The 27,406-nt window shown below is 38.5% G+C and overlaps 1 protein-coding gene and 1 long non-coding RNA gene across 2 annotated transcripts in view; one reads left to right on the top strand and one right to left on the bottom strand.

Annotated features, from left to right (window-relative positions):
* The window catches only part of GRK5 (G protein-coupled receptor kinase 5), a 320,227-nt gene that overhangs the window by 87,242 nt on the left and 205,579 nt on the right, over positions 1-27,406 (top strand). The window lies entirely within an intron of this gene.
* Positions 10,050-26,319, bottom strand: LOC141521221 (uncharacterized). The gene is made up of 3 exons (XR_012477869.1): positions 26,005-26,319; positions 21,784-21,857; positions 10,050-10,534 (listed from the first exon to the last, which is right to left on the bottom strand). It is a non-coding gene; the product is annotated as an uncharacterized LOC141521221 (long non-coding RNA).

Here is a 27,406-nt window from a genome sequence, read left to right as displayed (position 1 = left end):
TTTTAAAAGCCCATCTTGTTTTTCAGTAGCCTAGAAGGGGGTCGCTTCATCACCTAAGTACACAAACCTTTCTGAACTGAGTCACATCAGACTGCCAGGAATACGAAAAGATTACTTTGTGCATGCTTTGTGCAACCTCTAGTTATACTTATGTGAAGTCTAAATTTGCTTTTTTGCAACTTCCTCTGATTGCTTCTAGTTCCATTCCCCAAAATTCAGTCCCCCTTTCACATCCCTCTTTAAACCTTTCAGCTGTTTGTATGCAGCTGTTGTCTTCCTTTTCCTGCACCCCAGCTTTAACTGAACTCAGCATCTTTATCCCTCCAATAGATCTTCATTTGGTGTGAAGCTGAGCCTCTTCACTATTCCAGTCCATTTCTGTCTGCTCTCCACTTCATCAATATCCTTGAAATGTGGTACCCAGAAATGAGCTCTGTTACTCTAGATGGTTAATGACAAGTGTTGAGTACCAGAACTATTACCTCTATATTCCTAGAAGCTATGTCTCTTTTGTTTGGTTTTTTAATAAGACAATGGATGGGGTTTAGTGACTTGCCCAAGGTCACACAGCTAGGTAATCACTAAGTGTCTGAGGTCACATTTGAACTCTGGTCCTCCTGACTCCAGGGCCAGTGCTATTTCCACTGCTATATCCACTGTAGCTGGGGCAGCTGTTTCTCTTTTAATGCAGTCCAGCATTGTCAATTTACGGAGACCTTGCATTATATCACTAAAAACATTTGGATCTTTTTAGTTGAACTGCTGTCATACCTCCCTCAGCCTAAGCATAAGGTTTAGCATTTATCCCTAGAAATTTATTAGATTTGAACTTGCCAAGGTCTTTTAAAAAACTGAGCCCAGATTCATTATTATAATGATTGAATGATATTATTCATTATAATTAAGGTAAATTAAAAATTATTAGCCACTCTGATTTGGGAAGACAAATGAGATTAGGAGGAGAGAGGAGGGGAGGGGAGGGGGGGAGAGAGAGAGAGAGAGAGAGAGAGAGAGAGAGAGAGAGAGAGAACGAACACTTATGATAGTTGAAATCACGTATAGCTACTATATATCACTAGGTTAGACTTTTTTTAAACTGATATTTTATTTTATTTTGTACATGTATAAGTTATACACTTTTCTACCACTCTCCCTTCCCTCCCCCCACCCCTTGGTGGCGAACATTCTGTTAAAAGCTGTATATGGACATTTCTATTTGACATATTTGCATATAAGTCACTGTGTAAGAGGAAAGAAAACCATGAGAAAGCAAGGAAAAACACAAGAGAAATTTTAAATAGTGAACATAGTATAATTCAAATTCTATGAGTTTGAGTTCCCCACCCCCACGTGGATGATGGCATTTTCCATAATACCTTGTTAGGTTTAACAATATGGGGATAAATTTCCTGAACTGAACATCTTGTTTGTTTTTATGACCTTGTATGAAGCCCATAATATGCTTGGATGATAATATTGCTTCTATTTCTGACTCTGTTGAGCTTGGTCAGAAACTGAAGAATCCATGATCATCCTCTGCTTCCTGCATCATGGCCAATTGCCCTGGCTTCTGTCATGCCACTGGACTTTGATGACCCTGATAAAGAGAGAGAAGTTGACATCTTTGGGCAGCTCTGCCTCCCTTTAATGAATTCATGCGTGAGTCAAGATATCACCCTATGATGCCATTGATCCTCTGAAAATGAAGGATAAATAAGCTATGACCTTGAGCATAGGGTTAAGTGTATCAGATGATGTAATGTATGCAGAGTACATTGAGATTCTTTTTTTTTTAAGTTTTTATTTTTTTTTTGCAAGGCAATGGGGTTAAGTGGCTTGCCTAAGGCCACACAGCTAGGTAACTATTAAGTGTCTGAAGCCGGATTTGAACTCAGGTACTCCTGACTCCAGGGCCAGTGCTCTGGCCAGTGCTCTATCCATTGCACCACCTAGCTGCCCCTACATTGAGATTCTTGAAGCACCACATAAATTTAAGTTGTTAACATAATTGTTCTTGTTGTTATTGGATTGTTGATGGGCCTATTTGGCAGTACCAATAATGAAGGCTAACAATAATCTTCAAAAAAATGCTTTGCTTATGTCTAGTGACTACAGGATAGATGAGGTAAGCTTTTAGGCTCCATAGTGCTGGACTTTTTTGAGATTTTTTACAGATTTGGATCTTGCTGGTTTACTTTGAAAAATAGAAAGGCCTAGTAAAATAGCTTTAGCACTAGACTTGGAGTTAGAAGACCTATATTTGAATGTCAGCTTTGTCACTATTTAACTATGTGACCTTGACTAAATCACTTAGAATTAGAGATCCAGTTTTCTCTTTGGAAGATGGGGACAATAATCCTTGCCTAATTTGATTCACAGGAATGTGGCAAGGATCAAATGACAGAACTTTTGGGAAAAGTGATTTTTGGTAACTCTAAAGTGCTATATAAATTTGAGTTCATATTATGATTTGGAGAACTACTCATCTAACAGTTAGTGATAAAGTAGATACTGTACTGGCCTTGGAGTCAGCAAGACCTGAGTTCAAATTGTAGTTCTAGATACTTACTAGTTTTATGACCCTGGGGCAAATCACTTAATTTCTTTGTCTCAGCTTCCTCAACTGTAAAATATAAAGTTGTTGTGAGGACCGAATGAGATAATATCTACAAATTTCTTATCACAATACCTAGTATATAATAAGCATTATATATCTATATGATAGCTCTCATTTTTGTAATTACTGAAATTTATAATTATTGTAATTATTTTGTCATTTATACTTGTAAAGTCTTTTGTAAATCTTGAAATACTGTATGAATGGAATTATTATCATTACTCAGAGAAGTTAAAGACTTGATCAAGTTCACTCAATTAAATAGTGTTAGCTTGGACTTGGAGTGTTATTCTGGTTCTGTTTTTTTATTCAAAGCATTTTTTATGTTTTGCTAACCTTCCCCTCCCCCATTTAACTACTTCCTTCCTTATCCTATGTATATTAATTTCTTCTGTACAGAAGTTTTTAAATTTAATGTAATTTAATTATCTATTTTATCTTTTGTATATTCCTCTATCTCTTTTTTTTATTAAAAATATGTATCTCCTGCCTATATCTATGAATGGAATGTGGTCCATTTCTCTTTTAATTTCTTTATAATATAATCTTTAATATTAAAGTTGTATGTCCACTTAGTATATGCTAAGGAATGAGGTTTAGGTGTATGTTTAATTTCTTGCAAACTGCTTTTCAGTATTTCCAACTTTAAAAAAAAATAAAAGTATGTAGTTTATTTCTGTGTAATTTGTTTTCTACTTTTTTGATCATTAGGTTATTGAATCCAATTGTTTCTGATTCTTCCTTGTCTAATTTGTTTCATTGATCCATCTGCTGCTTTATAATATAGTTTGAATTCTGGAAGTGCTAGTTCCCCTTTGTTCTTACTTCTTTCACCATTTTCCTTGATATTTTTGATCTTTTGATTTTCCAAATAAATTTTATTTCATTAAGTTTTGTGAAGTTTTCCAATTGTAATTTATTAATTTTGATAGTATTGTCATTTTTATTGATATAGCCTAGGCATGAGAACTGAATATCCCTCCAGTTATTTAAATTGTTCTTTATTTCTTTGAGGAGTACTTTGTAATTGAATCTCTAGAAGTCTTTTGTGTGATTTGGGAAGTTGATATCCAGATATTTTTTACATTTTGTTATTATTTGGAATATATCCCCTTCTATTATATCTCATATTTTACTACTATTATACAGAAATACTATGTTGATGTTTGAGGGTTTATTTTGGGTCTGTTGTATGCATTTTCAAATGAGGTCACTATATTATTAACTTTATTGAACAATTTTGCTTTGTTAAAAAAGCAGCTTGAACTGGTTCAGAAGAGCTGATGATTAAATTTGAATATAACCATTTACACCATGGAAAATCAGGACTTGATTATTGTTTTGTTGATTGTCACTCTAGAATTAAGATGATGGGGAAAATGCTAACAATGCAAATTAAACTTAAAAATGTGTTATTCATAGTTTTTTTCCCTCCAGAGCAGCTGTTAAAACAGCATACCCCTGGTTACAAGAGACTTCTCATGAAATCAGAGTAATCTATAAATGCTTGTAGTATAAAAAACAGAACACATCAATAAAACTTAAAAAAAGAAATTTAATAGGTACAAAATAGTTTTGCACATGGACACAAAAATATTTCATATGTTATAGGATAGACATGGCTAGATAGCAATTTTTATGAAAGATTTCACAGTGCTTTAGTGCACTTCAAGCTCAATGTGAGCCAGCAGTGTGATGTGACAGCAAAAAAAAGCCAAAAAAAAAAAACCCAAACATCACATAGTCATGGACTGTGTGAATGAGGGCATCGTTTTCAGGAGTAGGGAAATGACCATCCTTCAATATTCAGCCCTCATCGGATGTGATCAGTTCTGCTGCTACAACTTAAGAAGGATGTTGACAAACTGAAGAGTGTAGAGAGAAGGAAGTTGGGGAAGGACCTTGGGTCCTTGTGTCTTTGGAATAGCTGGAAGAACTGGGCATGTTTTTCCTGGAAAAAAGAAGCTATCTTGAAGTGATTTGCCTCTATTAACTATAATATATTTGATATAAGCAATGGGCTCCCTTTCCCAACCTACCCTTATCTCAGCTTAGCAAATTAAATTCTTTTTTTTTTTTAAGGTTTTTACAAGGCAAATGGGGTTAAGTGGTTTGCCCAAGGCCACACAGCTAGGTGTCTGAGACTGGATACGAACCCAGGTACTCCTGACTCCAGGGCCAGTGCTCTATCCACTACGCCACCTAGCGGCCCCTCAAATTAAATTCTTAGAATGTGGCTGGCTATATCACCCCTCCAGGGCCTTGGAGTAACGCTGAGGATTGGGGCTGATTTCTCTAGTACTTAACACTTCACCAGATGTGTTTATTACTCTTCAGTATTGAATATCAATGATTATTGCCCCGGTATCATTTTGACTACTTGGTTTCTTCTTAAAATCAATTAATCAATATCAATTAGTTTTTCAGAGGGGGAAATTTAATGCTATGCCCTCTAATTGTTGGCCCTTCCCATGATCCTTTCAAAACTCACAGGGTCATAACCTGTTTTGTTTTGTTTCTGCTTCTCCTTCATCCTAGATCAGGAAAGAATTTATACAACACAGACAGAAGAATAGCAACATCATTCACTCATGACCAAGTTTTTTGTATACTTTTGTATCAATGCTCAGTTCTAGTTCAGCGGCTACCCCCTAGTAAGTGGAGAAGAAACTAGATATCTGCTTTGAAAGAGAGACTTACAGAGTCTTCACAAGGGTTGATACCAGGTGGAGCATTTCACCTATGCTATATGGACTGAACCTTCACTGGCCAGTCACTCCTTTCTTATTATATTTAAATAATATGCTTGAGATCCTGGATCCAAATTTGTTTTTCTGGATTCAGTTCCATTATGTTTTCCATTATATCATGCAATCTTTACATTATGGACTTTTTCATTTGTCAGGTTATAAATCCTTGGTTTGAAACTAAGACTAGGGGTGGCTAGGTGGCGGCGCAGTGGATAAAGCACCGGCCCTGGAGTCAGGAGTATCTGGGTTCAAATCCGGTCTCAGACACTTAATAATTACCTAGCTGTGTGGCTTTGGGCAAGCCACTTAACCCATTTACCTTGCAAAAACCTTAAAAAAAAAAGGAATAAAAAGAAACTAAGACCAGGTGATTTTCTCTCTTTTGAGGCAGAAATTCAAGACCTTAAGACTATTCTGAAGACCTGGGTAAGGGAGCTCCTATCAGATCAGTGGTCAAAGATGCCTGTCCATAAAGGAACAGAGGTTCAGTTGAGGGGTGGGGAGGGATGTGGGATATGGGAGGAGAAACCAACTATAATAACACATCTTATGTTTAAGGAAAAAAAGTGGCTCCTTGTTTCATACCCTTTTAAAGGTACAGGAAACAAAGGAAAAATACTTTTTTTTGGCACCTTAGAAGGGTATTGTTCTTTGGGCTTCCTATTTTAAATCAATATGGTTTATTATGAATTAATCTCAGTAGCACAGTGGATCTTGGGTGTGAATATGACCAAGACTAAACCAACCAATTCCAAATTATAATCTTAAAAACAGAAAAACACTTGAGTGGTTTTTTCTAGTGTTGTCTTTTGTGTCTAAAATATGACTATAAGTGAGACTGGAAAAAATGATAAAAATAAGTGAATAAGGCCTCTTCCTATTGCTGTGTGGGTTCCACAATAGTTAACTGAGTTCACAGAATGTTACTAACATGATAAAAAAAGTGTTGTTTTCTTCACTGTTGGTAGTATTATTTTTGCATTGATATTAAATTTTCAGCAGGATTCAATTCTTCCATAGTTGAACTAGGATAAGAACCAACATTTTCTTGCTCAGAATTCTGTGAGTTTTTCACTGCATTAAGCCATAGAAATCCAATTTCCAGCAGGTAGACATTTATCCATTGTCTAAGTAATTTTACCTCATCGTATGTATGTATATCATATCCTTAGTAGACAGCTCTATCTTTGGCACAAAGTAGGAGTGAATAAATGTTTATTTATCTACTGACAATGCATCCCTCACAGCTCTCACAGAGAATCTTGCCCATCAGTAGTTAGCTAATCTCCAACCTTATAGTCAAAAGGTCAGTGCCTGTTATGGCACCTCAACCTGAAACATGGGTCAGTTTTTTCTGGGTCATTTTGGTTACTTTGGATAACTTTGGTACTAGTAAGCTAACCTGAAATGTGGGTCAGTTTGTCCTTAGCACAGTGGAAAGTAATACTTTGGAAAACTCTGCTGTTGCAAATGATGGAGTTCTTGGGGTTGATTCAGGAGTGGCTGTGTGGAAGAATGTGCAGGAAATTTCACTCCTATAGTATAGGGAAATGCCATGCCAGCCTTTCTTCTCCAGATGTCCTTCTGTGGGAGCCATCTGGCTGAGAGAACAGAACCACCACTCCCTGCTCCACCCTCTAGTTGCCACATAAACACACCTGTTAAAACTTCAACCATGGAACCACAATCCCCATTTACTTTTTTGCTTGACCTGCTGGAAATTGGAGCCCTTTGGCTTAATTTTTATAATTCAAAGAAATACCTCAGCTATTAACTCTGAAGAATAAAAATCACAATAGCAGGATGTTTTGTGTGTGTGTGTGTGAGAGAGAGAGAGACAGAGATAGAGAGAGATGGAAGAGAGAGAGAGAGACAAAGTGAGATAGAAGGCAGACACACACATACACTCAAACACACACACACACACAGATTGATGAGAGGTAAAGAAGAAGAGAACAACAATACCATCACTTCTGCTATCCTTTTAAGACTGGGCTTCTTCTTAAAGAGCCCCTTTTGGCAGTCTGGTGAAGCATATCGATTTGTCTTAGAATAAGTGCATAAGATAAAATATATAGAATTACAAAAGAAACTAATATTAAATGACCCGGGTAAGCTAGGGATGGTAGTACTCAGTACCTCTCTGCTTCTTCACCTGCCTGTCCCCCTTTCCTTAAAGAGCATAGAATGTTAGAACTGGAATGGACCTTAGGAATCATCAAGTTTGGATGTGACCAGAGAGTTGGTGGACATTGGTGTAACGGTTAGATTGACAAAGAGCTATATTGGAAGTAAGAGGTACTTTGGAGCCACTTGTAGTAGACAAGTTAAGCGGAGCAGGAGACCTGAGCTAAAATATTTGCTGTGGTAAGGAAAGGAGAGGACAGATTAGGGGTATGTTGGTAAATGTTGAACAGACTTTTCAAAAAATATGCATTATTTGCTTTTAAGTACAATCTGTCTTATTAACATTTTCTTCCTTATTTTCTTAAGCCTAAACAATCAACAGAAAAATAAATCAATCTTTGATTTGTAGCATTTGCTGATTTTTTTTGATTTTTTTTTTTTTAAACTGGAAATTCAGCAATTGACCTGCTTGTTTGAGAACCCCCGGGACAGATACTATAGGTATTTCAGGGGGAGAATTGTTAAGATTTGGCAATTTATTAGATGTAGAGGGGTAAGGGAGAGCAGAGTGAAAGGGGACTGGACCTAGTAGTATCTTTGGCAAAAATAGAGGTTAGGAGGAAGAGTAGATTTGGGGGAAATGATTTCAGTTTAAGGCATATTGATGTCCAATACCCAGTAGGCAGTTGAGGAATATGGAAAAGGAATTCTGGGGAGAGTCTGGGGTAGGATTCAAGATTTAGGAATTATCTGTATGGAGAAGAATGGGAATATACATGAAAGAAAATGACAGCAGTGGAGTGTAGTTGGGGAAAAGGAAAGATGGAAAGAATAAGGGTGACTTTTCTCCATCCTCCTCTGGTATGACCTAGCAATTCATAAGCATAGCATTGCCTGCAAAAGGCTGCAAATGTAGTTCTTTGCTTTTCTGAAACTGCCAAAAGTAGGTTTTAAAGTAGAGATTTTAAGGTCTGAAAATATGTTGGCTGGCTGATATTGTCTGATTAAACCCCTTAAATCAGAAGAGGATATGCATATAGCTAGAATGAATGATTAATATTAGTAGCCCAGACTCTAAAAGAATTCTACCAACTTATGTTGTAACTTTATCTGACCTACACAAGATTGATGCATTTGTATAAGGCTCCAGATCCCAGTCTACCTCATTACAAAACTACATGGCCCTCACCACCTGCAAGATATTCAGAGGTTGGACTAATTTCTGACTAGTTGATGTTTGGGAAGTAGTCCAGTGTAAGTCATTTGTAAGCAAGAACGATCAAGTGGGTTACAGATGACCAGACTAGCATATCTTTAAGTGAATGAGGCTATCCATGTTTATACATTAGTCAATAAATCCTGTATTTGGATTAACCAAATGTGAAGTTCTGTCTCTATTTCTTAACTTGAATCACATGATGGTGGGAAGGAAAAATCCATTTTAATTAAAGAGACCCCTTTGGAAAGGATCTAGGTGAAAAGAGAAAAAATGAGTATTATTTTTACTCAGTTTTCTATTTATTTGGGGTGGGAAAATGTTATAAGTCTGCCCAGTAGGTAAATGCCAAAAGGAAGCAATCATTCTGAGAACATTCCAAAAACAAGGATATAAAATGAGGGAATCATTGTTCACATATCACTTTAATGAAGGTATGTCTATGCAACCCAATGCCCTTGGGAGCCCATTCATATGGCCCACTTTGAATTTGTTGTTGTGCTTGTTGGTGGAGTGGGTTGCATTGTATTCATGACTGGTTATTCAGTTCTGTATGGGGCCCTTGTTAGGTTTTGTTGGGCAATGAGGTCTAGGAGAGCTAAAAGGTTGGACAATCCTGCTATAATGCTTGTGCCAGGGGACCAGATTAACCTTTCACATTATACCCCTTTTTACTTTACAGTGAGAAGAAAACATCATACCTTGCTACTTACCAGGGACCAGAATTTGGCTTACAAAATAATTCAACTGTGTTGTGAAGAGGTCGCTCTGGACCTGGAGATAGGCCCCTTTGAAAATTTGACATATGGAAAAGGAAGGGCAATTTAGGTCTTATTGTATGAAGTAGCCCAAGAAGAGTCTTCACAAAGAGGAAGTCAGTAATCATTTCTACAGCAGTGCAGTTGGGGGTATGAATCCAGCTACAGAAGAGACAATTACTATAAGGCCTGTTTTTTGTTTGCTTGTTTTGTGAATTGTGTACTTATGACAAGAATAGGCTAGGAAAGCATTTGGTGGAGAAGAGAAGCAGGGCCCTCTATAAGATATAGGGTCTCTTATGGGGTCCCAGAAATAGTTCTGGGTCACATAAAAGTTCTATGACCCGAATAAGGTCATAGAATCATAAACCTAGTGCTGGAAGGGACACTAGGGCTCATCTTGTCCAACCCCTTCCTTTAATGGATGGGGACAACAGAGGCTCAGAGAAGTTATGGACATTTGTCCCAGTTAACACATAGTATAATGACAGAGGTCCCAGGTTCTTTTCCTCAACCAACAGCTTCCCTTTCTGTCTCCTCTCTACTCCCTACCATGATCTAGAGAGCTTCCATTTTCCCAGTCCATTACCCTGATTTCTCCCAACTGTTTTCTTAAATTTTATCTCTCTGTAGCACAAATTTTCTGTTACCAAATTAACAACTTGGTCCTGTGGCCCTTGATACAAGAAGAAATTGTGCTTTGGTTAACAGTATCAATCAAATGGGGGAATTGTTGTTGTTCATCCTTTGTTTTCAAAAAGGACTAATGACATGACAGGTTAATTGTATTTTAGTGAGGAACAATGGCACAAAGTCTCCAGAGTCATCCCGAGTCCAGGAGGAGGATAAAAGTCAGGATGACTGGTGATGGTCCAGGATGCAGTGGAGGATCTTGGTACTTATGTAACACTTCTTGATATAGACTTGGATCTCATCTGCTCTGAGGGATGTTGTAGGAATGCTCTTCTTCCGTTGCCATCTCTGTACCCATTGCCTAGGGATGTAATTCCAAGTCATTTTATTTATTTGCTGAGCTCAAAGCAAAGAGTGAATATGTGCCCCTCATCTTGAAAAACAGAGGAAAGAAAGAGAATTTAGTATCATGAAATCTCATTGCCTTGGTACTATAGAACCTTATTTGTCATTTTGCAGATTTTATTTTACTCTTTCACATGGTAGAACCCCTGGTCTGTTGGAACCCAGGTTTCCAGATTATCTATTCAAAAACTTTGTTCCTGATACCCCTTGGGTTAGACTATTTTGTTCAGTAGGCAGCTAGGTGACTCAGTAAATAGTGTTGGGTCTGTAGTTAGGAGGACCTGAGTTCAAATATGACCTCAGCTACTTACTAGCTGTATGACCCTGGACAAGTCACTTAACCTTGTTTGCCTCATTTTCCCTGTTAAATAAACTAGAGAAGGAAATGGCCAACCCCTCCAGGTTTTTGACCCAGATGGGGTCATGAAGAGTCAGACCTGACTGAACAACAACTGAACAGCAACAATGTCTCCATTCATAGGGGAGAGGTTCAGGTTGGGAGTCTGGAGATCTAGGTTCTAGTCCCAGGTCTATCTTGAACAAGTCAATCTACAACTAAGTTTTTCTTCCTCTCCTCCCTCCCAACTTCCCCATAACAGGTACAATCATATCTGCTTTATCTGAAGATTAAAAGGAGACAGTATTTAGAAGTAAAAAAGCTATACTGGAATATAGAGGTAAAAGGTAAAATGAGAGATCAGGATAGGAAATGGGGTAGACAAAGTCTTCCCTAAACCCTATCAAATGGCTTCAGAGTAAAGCTTGAAAACCCAAAGCTTTCTGGTCTTTCTTTTCCTTTTACCTACCTTGTTTGGGTAACAGAATGGCATCATTGTGGACTCCCAGGGTATGCATATGTTCATTGATGTTGTTTCAGATCTAAAATCTCTGTGGAGTTCCAGCATCTTCTGTCGATTTTGGAATAGTTCCAGATCCACAGAAATTCTTATTTCCTTTAACTATGCCTCCCCAACTCTCCCTACTCTCCAGGCACAGCCTTCCCCCCCCCCCCCCCCCCCCCGTGATTGATCCCATTGTCAGAATCTCTTGGAGAATCTCAGCTCTGCCAAAAATTATTTGGACAACTGACTTAACTTCTCTTAACTTCGGTCTAGATTTTCTTAACTATAAAAATGAGAAATTTGAAGGATATCACCTCTGAGTTCCCCATTGCCAATGGATCTCACAGTCTATTCTTTTATGATGTTTATAGAACACAGATCCTCTGAGGAAGTATTATGTTTTGCATCTTATAGACACTGACTGTATCTGAGAGCAGATTTTCCTAATAGGGAAAGGAAGAGATTCCAGGATCCTTGGGGCAAGAAGAGGGGTAGCCTTTATCAGGAAAAAGGGTTAGAAAAAGAGAAGATGAGGGCTGATTTCACCTATTTCCCATTGTTGCCTGGGGCTGGCCCTGCTATTTTCCTCATCCCCTTAGGCAAGCTAAGAGAATCTGAACTGTGAGCCTACAGCCAAATACATTGAGGCTTACCTACTCACAGAGATTGAACTGGTTCCTAGTTTGTTCATAACTGGAGTAGAGAAGAGCATCAAAATGGAGCATCAGAACTCCACAGAACATCAAGGACCTTCAAGAGCCCTGGGGAGGTAAAGTGATGTAGTAGCAAGAACATGAGGTTTGGAATCTGACTGGACCCCTGGCTCTTTCCCTTACTGCCTGCTTATCTGGTCAAGATGCTGAGCCAGTTTTCTCTTCTGTGAAAGGAGAGGGTTAGACTCATTGACCTTTGAGATCTCTTCTAGCTCTAAATGGGCAACTGTAATTGATTCCAACCCCTTCCTTTTACAGATGAGCAAAATGAGACCCAGAGAGGTGAAGCAAGTAATCAATCAACAGATTTTTATTAAGTACTTATGTGCTGACATGCAGACTTTGCCTTTGAGTAGATTATATTCTGTATATGTATGTGTATATATGTCTATATATAAATATATAGACAAACATACATACATTTCATATATACACACACACAAACACATATTCATGTGAACTATATGCAAAAATATATTTACAAGACAATTTAGTGAAGGAAGTCATTACTAATTGGATCTTTGGCTCTAAGTCTATGTTACTAGGATTACCATTTAAGACTTCTCCCAGATGTGGGTCAATAAGACAAATTCCTACTGGTATGAAGATGTTGTTTTGAGAGATAGAGTTGCTAAAACATCTCCCCTTCTTTCTTAAAGTCAAGTCCCTTAAGATGAACTGGATTCCATTGCATTTGGTTCATAGGAGCTCTCCCTTTCTTTTGTCACATCTCTGAAGAGCTCTATCACACCATGGAGGAGGGATTTCATACAACTCTTTTTTTTTTTAAAAGATTTATTTTGAGTTTTACAATTTTCCCCCTAATCTTACTTCCCTCCACCCCCACAGAAGGCAATTTGCCAGTCTTTACATTGTTTCTATGTTATACATCGATACAAATTGAATGTGATGAGAGAGAAATCATATCCTTAAGGAAGAAACATAAAGTATAAGAGATAGCAAGATCAGACAATAAGATATCAATTGATTTCACAGAACTCTTGTAAAGTCAGAGAGTAAGTAACTCAGTGTCTTCTCTCATAGTGGTGGAATGAAGAGTGAAAGCAACAGATCTGAAAGTGGAAAGGGACCTTTAGAATCATCTCTTCATTTCACAAAAGGAAAAAGTGAATTTCATAGATTATATGGGAAGGGGAAGAATAGTGAAAAATACAGAAATAACTAGAATTGCAGTCTTGGGTTCCCATCCTACCTTGTGTTTAGCATCATTAGAATGACCTTAGGGGAGTTAATCACAACTACCTGAACCTCAGTTTTTCACATTTGAAAATGAAGAAAGGATGATGAGAAGGACTCTAACCTAGCCCTTTCAAGTTCTTGCTTTCATACTCCTATAATTTTCTGACCTTTTACATGGACTTGGCTTGCTATTCTGCATGCGGACAGGGTGGCAGCAGTGTAATAACTTTATAAGGGAGGTCAGAAGTTTAAAAAGCCCTTGTAGAAAGCAGTTCCTTCCTGGAAAGATGTTATCGGGGGTTTGACCTTTATCAATGCTGACTCTATAAAACTGACGATTGGGGCTGCCTCCCTCAGACCCAGAGCGGGAGGAAGTGGGGTTGTTTGTATTAGGAGGTACAGGGAAGCAGATAGAGGGTCTGAAGAAGGGTGGAGGAGTGGAGAGTATAATGCTGGTCTATGTTGATTCAGAGGCAAAAAGTACAGGACTTCTTGAACTTGGAGTATTTTTTCCCCTCTGACTGGAAGAATAATGACAGATTAAAAAAAATAATAAGGATACGTGACTTATTTCAAAGTGCTCTGTAGCTGCTTGGAGATAACATGATATAATGGAAAGAGTCCTGAGTCAGAAGACCCAGGTCCAAGTCCCAGTTCCAATATTTACTAGCTATGAGACATTATGCAATTCCTTTTACTTCTCTGGGCCTCAGTTTCCTAATCTGTAAAATGGAATTAGGCTTAATGATCTTTAAGGTCTCTAATAGCTCAAAAATTCTAAGATTCTCTAAGACACAATCTCTCTGAGCCTCTGTTTTCTTAACTATAAAATGGGGGGTACCTCCCAGCACTGATGTGAGGTCTGAATATGATAATACATAATGTCTAGATGCATTTCAAGTAAATAATTTAAAACCACGAGGTGATCTAAGATTATGAGCTCCATGTATCTTTGAAGCTTAGAAGCTATCTTTGAATGAGCTTAATTCTTTTTTCTCTCCCTCAGCTTTCTATCATCACATCTTTCATTTCTTCTTTCTTCCTTCATGGTCGCTTCACTAGTCCTGCTCTTATCACCCAGACTATTACAATAGCTCCCCTAGTTGTTCTTCCTGTCTACAGTCTGACTTTTTCCTTTCAACCTCAAACTCAGCTCTTAAAGCATAGGATAGTTCAGATTTGGGGCACAGCATATTCACAGGGACAGAGACAGAAAATGGAAGATGTGATTGAAATCAGTGAATGTGATGCAGTTTGGTGAGAGTGTAGAGGAAGGAAAGGAATTAGAATTATGACTGGGAAAGTTGTGTCAGACCCTGGTTGACCTTGAAGAGCAGGTCATGGTGTTCAAAGTTTGCTCAGGAGGCATAGGAGCTGAGCAGGAGGCAGTAGGGAGTTTTGGAAGATTTATAAATACAGGAATAATATGATTAGAACTGAGCAGATGAAGATTGGCCAGGCAGCAGTAAGAAGAATGGGTTGGAGGGATGCTATTGTGATAATCCATACAGGTAATGAAAAGAGTTTGTATTAGGTGGTGGCTATGGGAAAGAAGAGGGTTTTTAAAAAAATCTGTAGTGCTGCTTTCTGTTTTTACAGCTCTACCATTTCCAAATTTCTCTCTCTTTCCCCTGCCTAGTGAACTTCATTTTATTAACAATTAGGCAAAATCAATCACATCCAATGGTGCCATAGTTTCCTACTTTTCAAGTAAAATAAGGGAGATTCATTTCATTATCTCTTCTTTAGGGCCAAGCTTTGTCATCATTAAACAGATAGAGTTTTTTTTTCTTATTTTGTTCATTATCATAATTATATATATACAAATGAATAAACACATACACACATATCTATCTGTCCATCTATCTTTGCACACACACACACACACACACACACATATATATATACATATATCTATATAAAAATTTTCTGGTTCTGCCTGTGTTTCTTTGAATTCCTAATATTTGTTGATATGGCACAATAATATTCTGTTATATTCATATACCACAATGGGTTTACCTTTTCCCAATCTATAGGCTCCCATTTTGTTTCCAGTAAGGAGGAGATATATTTGAGAGAGATCTCATAAATAGAATCAAAAGCCCTGGTAACCAGTCAACTATGAGAAGGGAAAGGAAAGAGTCATAGAGAACACCAACATTTCTACTGTGGGAGGAGTGAACAGTGGTACCACTGAGGAATTGTAAATCCAGACAGAAGTGAAGGTTTGGAAGAAAAGGACATCAAGGAGGGGTGGCTAGGTGATACAGTGGATAGAGCACCAGCCCTGGCATCAGGAGTACCTGAGTTCAAATTTGACCTCAGACACTTAATAATTATGTCTGTGGGGCCTTGGGTAAGCTACTTAACCCCATTGCATTGCAAAAACCTTAAAAAAAAGGACATCAACTCAACTTCACACATGCCACATTTGTGGTGCATTTGGTGAGATGCTGGTGGAGATCTTTTATAGAGTTTAGGAGTATGGGAATCAATCTCAGAAGACAGGTAAGGGCTCAGGATTTAGAGCTAGAAACGATGTTGGACCTCATGTAGTCGAACCACCTTAGTTTATAGATGAAAAAACTGAGATGCAGAGCAACAAAAGAGAAGAGTATAAGGTCACATAAATAGTCTACACTATCAGAGCCAGAATTTGAATCCAGACCTTCTGCTTCAATTCCAGTGCTCTTTTCTATTATATTATACACCATAGCACTTTGATAGATCAGTTTGAAATGGGGGAGAAATAAAATATTGCAGAATTCAAGGAACTCACAGATAAATAATAATTGCATTCATTTTGTTATGTCACATGCACCCAATGTTTTGTACAAAATTATAAAATATAGATTACAGTTGAGTAGGTTGGACCCTCCCTCATATATGGGAAGGGAAGGGAAGGAAAAGGAGGGAACATTTATTTACTATGGGCAAGAAACTGTATGAAGTGCTTTACAGTTATTAACTTATTGATCTTTGCAACATCCTTGCAAGAAGGGAGGAGTTATTAGCCCATTTTGCAGATTAAGAAACTGAGACATAAGTGATTTGCCCAGGGCCACACAGCTAAGTAAGCATCTGAAGTTGGATTTGAACTCAGGTCTGCATAATGCTCTCTGCTCTAAACTTGCTGCCTCTAAATCATTGTGCTCCTAGTTAAGTGCTGTGAATTTCTTTAATAAGTCACTCAGACTAAATTAAAAAAAAACAATGAGACTGGGGCAGCTTGGGGGCACAGTAGATAGAATACTAGTCCTGAGTCAAGAGAATATGAGTTCAAATCCAGCCATAGATACTTACTACCTATGTCACCTAGGGCAAGTCACAACCTCAATTGTCCCTCCCCCCCAAAAAAAATCAGTGAGACCAAATTATTCATAAATAAAAAAAAACCTTGGTATTGTTTTTTGTTTTGTTTTGTTTTTTGCAAAGCAATGGGGTTAAGTTACTTGCCCAAGGTCTCACAGCTAGGTAATTAGTAAGTGTCTGAGGTTGGATTTGAACTCAGGCCCTCCTGACTCCAGGGTCTGTGGTAGCTGCCCCATCTTGGTATTGTTAATAAAGAGGCAGTATGATATAAAACTGGAGGGCTGATATTGGAGTCAGGAAGACTTGCATTCAAATCTTGTCTCCAATGCATATTAGCTGTGTGACCATGCAAAATTCTCTTAACCTCTCAGCCCTAGACAGTTCTCTAGGATAGTAAGTTAGGCTTGTTGCCTAACTTGGTGGAGGGAGTTTTTCCATGTGGTGTTTTCTCACACTGATGAAACTGCAGATTGAGATAAAAAAAAGTGTTGCTCACTATATTTTTTAATCTATATTTCCTTTTTTTTTTGTTTTTAGTTTGAAAGTTAAAGTTAAATCAATTTCCAGTTATAGTGTCTGGTGTAGGTCAAATAATAAACATACTTGGAAATATAAATCACATTTTTTTAGGGGTTTTTTTTGCAAGGCAAATGGGGTTAAGTGGCTTGCCCAAGGCCACACAGCTAGGTAATTATTAAGTGTCTGAGGCCGCATTTGAACTCACGTACTCCTGACTCCAGGGCCAGTGCTTTATCCACTACGCCACCTAGCCACCCCTAAATCACATTTTTCTATCCTCAAAAATAATGCTTTGTTTTTCTTCTATTTTCTTTTTTTTGGGGGGGGGCAATCAGTTTAAATGACTTGTCCAGGGTCATGCAGGTAGTAAATGCCAAGTATCTGCTGCCAGATATTAACTCAAGTCCTCCTGACTCCAGGGTACCCTATGTACCCTGGGTACTCTATGTACCCTACCACTAGTTTCCCCTATACTTTGTTTTTCATTAATAATAAACAGTATTTTAGAAGCATTTTAAGATTTGCAAAGTATTTTACATATGTTATCTCATTTGATCTTCTCAAAAGATTTGTAAGACATGTGCAGTTATTATTATTGCCATTTTATATGAGGAAACTGAGTTACAGAGAGGTTAAGTGACTTACTTAGGGGTCACACAGCTATTACATGTCCGAGGAAATATTTGAATACCAAGTTTTCCTGACTTCAAGTCTGTAGTGCAGTAGATATCTACTGCATCCCCCAGCTGATTATCCATTTCTTCTTACATTCCAATTATTCAATCTGGCGATATCTATTTCTGTGCCTTGATCCTAAGGAAAGTCCAAGTCTTCTGTAAGAGAATAGAGTCTTTTTCTAACAATGACTGAGTTTCATTAATTCGTAGTTAAGCCCTTAACCAAAAGCACACTTGAATTGTAGGTAAATCAAAGCTTTGCAGTAAATATCACTCTACTGAATCTGGTCTTCATTGAATTTGGAGGTTTTTTTTCTTTTTCTTTCTGTGTATAGTCGTAATATTTCTATGTCTGATGTCAGAAACCTACCTTTTTAGCCTTCTTTTTGAGTGACTAAGCCTGTTATTTAAACTTAACCCTCTGATACTGCTATTGTTATTTCTTGAGTATGATAAATCAGCTCTCATTCCCAGGCTGTTTCATATCTTCCACAAACACTGCCCTAGGGATCTTGACAGCTGGTAACATCAAAAGAATTTGCAGAATCCATGCAGTCTTTTGCAGAATTGCCATTCTTGAGTCTTATGAAATGTTTAAAAAATAAGGGAAGAGGAAGGAAGGAAGGAAAGAAGGAGGGAAGAAAGAAAGAAGGAAGGAAATATTTATTGAACTCTTAACAATCTTCCAGGCACTGATAGTTCCCTGCCTCAAGGACTTTATGTTCTAATATAAGATCACATGCAAAAGGAGGTTGAAAAGGTGGGATAAAGAATTCTTTCTGTTTAGGCAGAGTCACTGTCAGTCACTTAGGGAAATCAACTCAGATGTAAGGTGATTATGAATTCTAGTGATTTACTTTTTTGTACCAGAAAGTTAGTAGACCTTGGTCTTCTTTCTGCAGTATCCTGAATAAATTTTGCTCTTGGGTAAGTCATTCATAGTAGAGTTTACCAGATAATTCTTTAGGTCCTCTTCCAACTAAAAAGTTCCATGATTCTGTGACAACATTCTCAAGCCTCAGTTTTTTTTTTTTAACTGTAAAAAGGGGACATTTGGCTCCCATTACAAAGGGATATTGTGCGAATTGTTTTTCAGGGAAGAATATTTATAAGGTGCCCTCAATCTCTTCTAAGAAGGGTGATTCATATATAAGGATCTCTGTAATGGTCCTAATGAAACTTGGGGAATTTTTCATGAAAAAACTGCCCTATTTGTTTCCCTGACAAAATAACCAGATTTGTGCTCTGTGGGCAACCTTCCAAATGTTTGTAGATTTTCCTCAGGGGTCAATTTGCTTTCCCCACCCACTACCCCCAATCTTTGTTCATATTCAACATAGAGAAAATAATGAAGTTAAAAGCAAACAAATTTGCTTTGCCCCAAGAAGTGGATCATTTTTTGCAGTGAAATATTAATTTTTTTGGTCATACATATTTCCTGAACCATGAAAACTATTGGAGGTAAAAGCTAAATCATAAGGAAAATGATACCTATTTCATTTTGAAAAGGTTTATTATTATTATTTTTTAAAAGAAAATGAGTTTTAGAGGTTGGAAAAGGGCCATACACTTTCCTTTCTCCATCTAGACTTTTCCATGCAACTCTCCAAGGACCACAAAGTTAGAGAGAATGACGAATGGTGACATTGGAATATCCTTGAGACTCTTTATTGTTGGAGAAAGAAAGGACAAGTTGACCCAACTATCTAGTAGGAATACTGGATTGATAAAATAGATCTTGGAAGCAGATCCACCTCTAGAGAAGGATCAAATCCACCGTATGTGTGCCATTTTTATTGTGCTCTTCACTGTGAGTTGGTCTTTACTGTCTTGAAGGACTTGAAAGGCAGTATAATAAAATGGAAAGATGACTGGCCTGAAAGTCAGGAGCCTTGGGTTGCTTTGGAAGCAGTCCCTCTTTTGGTCTTTCCCACAACTTCCTTCCTTCTCCTTCTCTCTCTGCTCAGCCTCCAGCATTACTGTCACCCTCGGGTAGGCCCATTCCACCAGACTTCTCATCCACTAAACCAGTGTTTAAAAAAAAAATGAGGTTGTGGAATCCTTTTGGTTGTGGTTTTCATGCCTGAGAAACCCACACCCTTGTGTGGTCATGAGGCGGGACCTGGGGGTGATGGAGCCAACAGAAATGCTTCATTTCCACGATAGCTATACTTTCTTTTGAGGAATCCTTGAAAAGACTTTGCGGGGAATGTAATTTGAAGACTGCTGGTCTAAAGTAATGGTCTGGTCTAACCCAGGGCCCATGAACTGCCCAACTCCCCAAACCAGATACTTACATTAGAGCTTTAAATTGACAACATTTGCACCACTGATGCAGATCTTGACCTCTCTAAAACCTGGTAGATGGATCTTCAAGGGCTGCTGGGCTAAAAATTTCAGCACGTTGTGTCACCTGGTAATGTGTCCCTAATCTTAGCCAGGTTATTCCTCATATAGCAGACATGAGGTCCTTCATTGGGTCAAACATGTGAATATTTTCTGATTTGTATGAACAGGTCACTGTGCAACTGGGTAGCACAGTAGATAGAGTGCTGGGCCTGGAGTCAGGAAGACTGCTCTTTGTGAGTTTAAATCTAGCCTCAGATATTTACTAGCTGTGAGTTCAAATCTGGCATTTTACCCGATCCTGGGCAAGTCACTTAACCTTGCTTGTCTCAGTTTTCTCATCTGTAAAATGAATTGGAGAAAGAAATGGCAAGCAATTCTAGTATCCTTGCCAAGAAAACCCCAAATGGGGTCTAGAGTCAACTCAACAACAAAAACAAGTTTGCCTCTCCATGACCCAAGTAGCCTTTTAAGATTGTAAGATGAGGGAACAAAAACCCAGAGAGGTTACAGTTAATTTTTGGCAGAACTAGTATTCATTTTCTTTTGTGGTAGATAAGAGGTTTGTTGCAGATATAATTTACCTAGATTTTGTCAAACATTTGACAAAACCTTTTATGCATTGAGTTGCTATGGAAAAGTTGCAGAAATGTAGGGGTAGAGAATTAAAAGTGAATTGGGGTAGTGAATTAAAAGTGATTGACTGGACCCAAAGTAAGGTTCAGTATCAACTTGGTTTGACCTGCTTTTTAGCATTTCTGTCAGTGACTTGGAAAAACATGAGTTTAATTTAAACATGAGTTTAAAATGCAAATTATCAACTAACATGCTACATGACAACAGTCAGGAACCAAAATGAAATTGACTATGATGTTCATAAAATATAAGAATAAATACAGTCTTAGATCTGCAAACATTTTCTAGACTCAATTGCAAAATGGGAACATGGCTAGTTGGTAGGTATCTGAAAAAGCTCTGAAGATCTTAGTGGATTATAAGCATAGTAGGAACAGTTATGGCTCTATTAATACAATTTTAGGCTATATTAAGAGAGGCATAGCTTTCAAGAATAGAAAATTATAGTCCTTTTATATTCTGCTTTGATTAGAACACATTAGGAGAATTGAGATTGGTTCTGGTTACCACATTTATTGATAAGCTGAGAGTACTCAGAGGAGGTCAGCCAGTATGACAAAGAACCTTTAGATCAGAGGTATCATATACTGGTCTCATGTGGCTTACAATACTCTCAAGTGAAACATGAAAGAGATTAAAATATAGTTCCTATTTGATTTAATTTTGTTGTGACATATTAATATAAAAATCTAAACATATGGGTTTTTTTAAGTCAATATGCAACCTTGCAGAGATTCTTATATTTTGGTTAGTGGTCCTCATTTCTACTTCAGTTTGACACAATATATAGACAGAAAACTATATAGGATATAGAGATTATAATATATATTATAATTTAGTCTATGATTATATAGATTGTGGCATATAAATACCACTGGAAAGAATAAGAGATGCTTAACTTTGAGAATGTGGGAAAGAAGCTGACAAGCTCATTCCTTGGATTTCTGTTCCCCAGTGACTAGCATGTTGCTTGCCATAGTAGCTCCTAATAGGTATAAGATTGAGAAGATATTGATAAGATATAAAAGCTACCTTCAAATATTTGAACAATTGTTCCAGGAGGGATTCAGCTTATTCTTTCTCAATTTGGAGGACAGAACCAGAACCTTTTGTGGAACAATACAGAGAGATAAATTTAGAATTATGCAGGAAAAACACCCTAACATTTAAGAGCTACTCCTAAGTAGAATGGGTCACAGGGTGGAGGTGGGATGGGGGAGGGGGAAGGTGTCATAGTTTCTCCTTTATTTGAGATTTTAAAGCAAAGATTGGATATCACCTTGTTAGGTATATTATAGAGAGAATTCTTTATCGGTATCATTTGACTTAGATGGTCACTTAGGTCCAGTCTCACTCTGAGATCCTATGATAGAACCCAGATCTCCTGACTTCTAGTCTCATGCTCTTCAGTTTGCTCTTTGGATTTCTGTCTTCCTGATCATTGAGGGTTTGACACAGTTAAGTTCTCCTAGCCCTACCATATTGTGCTTCTCCTTTTCTATCTATTTCTTGTTCTGGAAAGTAGTCAGTACCATTATTACCAGAAAGGACATGTAAATCAACAGTCCTTTGACTCTACTTACCATCTCTGTGAGTTCACACATCAAAACACTTCTCTCCTTGGCCACCATTCCTCCAATATGCATTGTTTTCTTCTATTAGAATATAAGCTTCCTGAGGGTAAAAACTGTCTTGCTTTTTTTGGTATTTGTCTCTCCCCTGCTAAGCACAGTCTGGCATATGGGAAGTACATTTTTTTTTTTGTTGTTATTTCATTTTTTAGATGTAGAAGCCAAAGTCAGTAGAGATAAAGTGACATGTTTAAAGCTAATTCTTGGGAGAGCTTTGGTCTAGACTCCAAGTCTCCTGACTCTCAGGTTCTAGTTCTAATTTTTATTTCTTTTAGGTCCCTGCTTTTTCTCTAGAGGAAAGGAAACAACCTTTTTACTGCTCTTTGTATTGGAATATTTGGATAAACCTTTCTGGATAGTGGGGGGGGGAACCTTTGGAGTTTGGGAATGACTCTGGGGCTCTTTAGGTTAAACTTCTTCCTCTTGGTATACTTTCCATGGATTAGAAATTCAGCTCAACAAGCCTTTATTTTAGATATCTGGCTACCTGCTAGGGACACAAAAGACAAAAATAATGAAACAATCTCTGACTTGAAGGAGTCTATATCTTACTTGTGAAAATAAGTAAAGAGATGAGTAAATGTGAAATATATTCAAATTGATCTGGGTGAAAGGGAACATTAACAACTGGAAGGATAGGAAAGACTGTGTGACCCTAGAACTGAGCTCTGAAGGGACTTAGACATCATTCCAAGAAGTACTGTAAGGAGCCTCTCAGTCCAGGGCAGACAGAGATTCAGGAAAGGGAAGATCAGCTTTCCAAACAAGTGGCTTCACTCAGAATGGTCCCTGGCAGTGCTAATGAACCTAGGCCTTAAAAGTTAAAAACAGAGAACCCTGAGAAAGGACCACACCCTGTCTGCTTTTGTTCCACATGTGTCACTGGTAGGAGGAGAGAGAGAGAGAGAAAAGACACAATCCAGAGTGTGGGTACTGGGGCCTTGATTGGGAAGCATTTCATCATAGTGGAGATTACAAAATTTGGTGTCAATAAGACAGTCTTAGCAACTATCTTGTCATGAAGCAATACTACCTACTCCTAGACCTGTTTATATCCTAAACAGAGCTTCTTTGGCATCTCTCTGTTAATGAGCCTCAGTTTCCCTATCTGTAAAGTGAAGAAATTGGACTAAATTCTATTTAAGATCTTTCTCTTTCCTTCTTCCATTTTCCTCCTTAATCCAACTGTCTTTGATCTCCAACCCACGCACATACTATCTTACAGGTTGAAGTGCTGTCACCAGCCTCAGTTTCTCCTCTGGAACAGTCTGGGTCCAGTGGCCTGATATGAATCAGGTTGACTGGAGATGGCCTTGAATGTGGGGCCATCAGGGTTAAGTGACTTGCCCAAGGTCACACAGCTAGTAAGTGTCCAGTGTTTCCAGATTCAAACTTCTGTTCTCCTGGCATCCTCCTGACTCTATTAAGGCATGGATAGAGCACTGGCCTTGGAGTTCAAATCCAGCCTTAGACACTTGATACCCAATAACTATATGACCTTGGGTAAGTCACTTAACCTTGATTTCCTTGCAAGCAGGGCCATCTCTAGTTATTCTGATTCATATCTAGCCACTGGACCCTGATAAGCTCTGAAGTAGAAACTGAGGCTGGTGATTTAGCACAGCCCCTCTCACTCAAATCAAAATTCATGTTTTTGTCATGGTATCCTGATGTCATGGTCTTCTTCTAGAAAGAAAGACAAACATCATTTTACAGGATAGCTCCAACTGATAGCTCCTCCTGGGACAAGATATCAAGTTTTGACCATTTTCTGACATCATTATTCCATTCTTTTCCTCCAGCGATGGTGGGAAGGATGTTTTGCTCAAGATAACTCAGCTAAGAAATGGTGGAACCAGAACTGCAATCCGGGTTCAAAGTCCTGAACTCTTTTTTTTTTTCCTTTAATTTTTGCAAGGCAATGGGGTTAAGTGGCAGTCTCATAGCTAAGTATTAAATGTCTGAGACTCGATTTGAACTCAGGTCATCCTGACTCCCAGTACTCTTTTAATGACACCATCCTATCCTTCCCTTGTAAGAGCAGTGCTGCTATTTTTTTCCCTTCATTTGCTTTAAATACCAGTTTTAAAATTCCATGAAGAGTTAGTGTGAAGGACTACCTCCCTCACAGAGTTGTTGTGAGGGATAAAGAATGCTAGAAATATGTGCCATTGTTATGGCTTCTAAAAGAGGTTGAGTCATGATGCGCCTGCAGCCTTGTGATCAAGCCAAGTAATTGGGATCCTGCCTTGTATGATGTGGGATGAAGGAAGATTTCAAGTCAGTGAGGTGCCACTGTTTGCTTACTTCATTGGAATCAGGGAGAGCCAGTGAGTGGGAGCTTCCACTGAATTTTGGAAAAGATTTATGAAAAAAATGAAAAGGAGGGGATGGGGGGGGGGTTGATGTTTGGAGACTGGGCAAAAGGTGGCCCTGGAGGCAGGAACTGCAGAGGAAGCCAACCTGAGAAGGAGGTCTAATGGGAACCCCTGCCAGGCTCTGATTAGCAGAAAAACCTTGCCTCCCTGCTGCCAGATCCTACTGTTTGATCGTGGCTGCTCGCCACCTCCCCACAGAGACACTGGAGAAAGCCAGCCCTGTGGGCACCGAGGGGGAAGCTGAATGCAGAAAGCTGAAAGCTCACCTGGGTAAGAAAGAATTGAACAGATACTTTACCATTAACTACATCATGGGTACAATTGCAGCACTCTCTTCTCTTGACTGAGGGAATGACTCATAACTGCAGAAGCTTGGGGGGGAAATCAAGTGGAGAGAGCTCCTACACAGATTGTTGTTGTTTGTCCTCTGTTCTTCCAGAGGACCATGACATTGGGAAGGTGATGTCATGACTTCCAAGTGAGGGAGGGCTGGCCAAAGTCACCAGCCTCATTTTCTCCTCTGGAACCATCTGGGCCAGATATGGATCAGGGCAACTGGAGATGGCCCTGGGTACATGTCACAGTTTGTCTGAGGCAGTACCCATTCAGTGATTAAGTCTAGGTAAGAAATGAAGCAAAGAATGGCCTCTTTTATACCTAAGCCAAAAAAAAAAAATCAGTCTGGGAGGGAAGAACTTTAGGATTTCTGGCCAAACAGAAACAATTGCTAATTTACACTCACTTTGAACCTTCAGAGCAGAATGCAGCTCCTTCCTGCCTTCCTGCGTGGATACCAGTCACTAGGATACTAGAAAACCTTCTGAGACTTTGACAGAAATTTATTTGAAATTCTTATTTTTTAATTTTAAAAACACATTTTTTTAAAAGTCCTATTTTCACAGCACAAGATAATTTGGATTTCAAGCAAATCTGGTTCCCCCTTCCCCCTTTTGGTACAGACCTTTTCATTAAGTCCTTTTGTAAAGTCCAAAACTGTTGAGAATTTAAGGAAATCATTGGCATGGAACAGTATAGTGGAGTGGAAATCCCTGGGAGGCCTTGGTCTTTCTCCAGGGTTGTTCTCCATTCCTGGCCAACCATTCTAGTGCCAAGAGAGGGGGTGAGACATTGGTGGTCCTTCCTTGTTCTCACTCTTGTGGACCAGCCTAGACCAATGCCTAGAAGTTGGTATACATGAACTTGGATGCTAAAAGCAGTGGCTTCAGTGTGATTTGTTCACTTACCCTGGCATTCGTACCTCAGTTTTGAAAGTTGAATAGACTATATACTTTTTCTCTTCAAACCATCAGGTGAATACCAGAGCCTTACCAAAGTTAGTGAAAGTCAATGTGGTGTGATGACTGAAAGGCAAGACCCCTGGGTCCCATCTCTACTTTAACTGACCTTGAGAGGATCATTTCCTTCATTTTGCTCATTGATAAAATTGGACTAAACAATCTCAAATGTCCTTTCCTGGTTCTAAAATTATGACATATTGGGCAATGAAAAACAGAGGGCTCAAAACAAGGAGCTCTTCTCTTAACCACCATGTGACAGGCAAATCCTTTAACTTCTCTGGAATCTTCCTTTCCTCAACTGCTGAAAAGGCAGATTGCTTTGCCTACCTCACAGGGCTATTGTGATAAAACAAGAGATGAAGCTGACAGTATACAAACAAAAGGTATTTGCTTCCCTTCTCTTAGGACCTGGCTTCACTTCTCCTTTCCTCTCCTGCTCTAGGCTCTGGGAGAAATGAGAATATCTTTTGTCATGGGGAGCTGTTGTTACTCCCTTCTCATCTACAGGGCTGCCTCATTAAGAGAAATTCCTTGTAAAAGTTTCCTTCCCTGGGAACCTTTACTTTGAATCAGCACTTCATTGTGAGACTGTGGGAGAATTCAGACTGGGGAATTCCACAACTCCCTCCCATTAGAGAGTGCTGTAGAGATGGATTCTGGCCTTCATCAGTACTAGGAACCCTTTCCCTTTTGATTAGGATTTGCTGAGCAAAGAGAGCTGAGCTAGGAATCAGGAAACCTGGGTGCTAATCCAGAATCTTCTATTAACTGAGATATGACTTTGGGCAAGTTACTTTACTTTGTGCCTCAGTTTCCATATCTGCCAAAAGGAGGATGATTCTTGCTATACCTTGTTCTCAGAGGGGTTGAGTGAAAAAAATGAAACAAAATGTGTGAATACAGACAACTCTCTGCTTGAGAATCCTATAGCACTTGTCTTGTACTCTTTACAATACTTTCACTTGCCTCATTCCATATCACAGTGATTTAAACTCTTGTCTACCAGATTCTAAGTTCCTTGATCAAGAAACTAATCTTGTATACCATTGTATCCCTCATTGTATCCATATATATTATTGTACTTAGCAGAGAGCCCTCCATAAGGGAGGTGCTCAGTCTGTGTTTCTTGAGTTAAATTTATTGAATGAAGTTGAAACTTGACCAAACCTAGAATGTCCTTGGGATGGAGAACTTACTGGATGATAGAGGCAGCTTGATGTCTTCTTCTCAACAAGAGAGTTGACCAGAGCATACAGAGTTTAAATGACTTCCTTAGGGTCTCCCAGCCAATGTGTATTAGAGATATAACTTGAACCCAAATCTTAACTGCTTTTGGGAACAACTTTGT

Source organism: Macrotis lagotis, chromosome 4 (assembly GCF_037893015.1).
Source record: "Macrotis lagotis isolate mMagLag1 chromosome 4, bilby.v1.9.chrom.fasta, whole genome shotgun sequence".
Lineage (NCBI taxonomy): Eukaryota > Metazoa > Chordata > Mammalia > Peramelemorphia > Peramelidae > Macrotis > Macrotis lagotis.
This window is presented reverse-complemented; position numbering and strand designations above follow the sequence as displayed.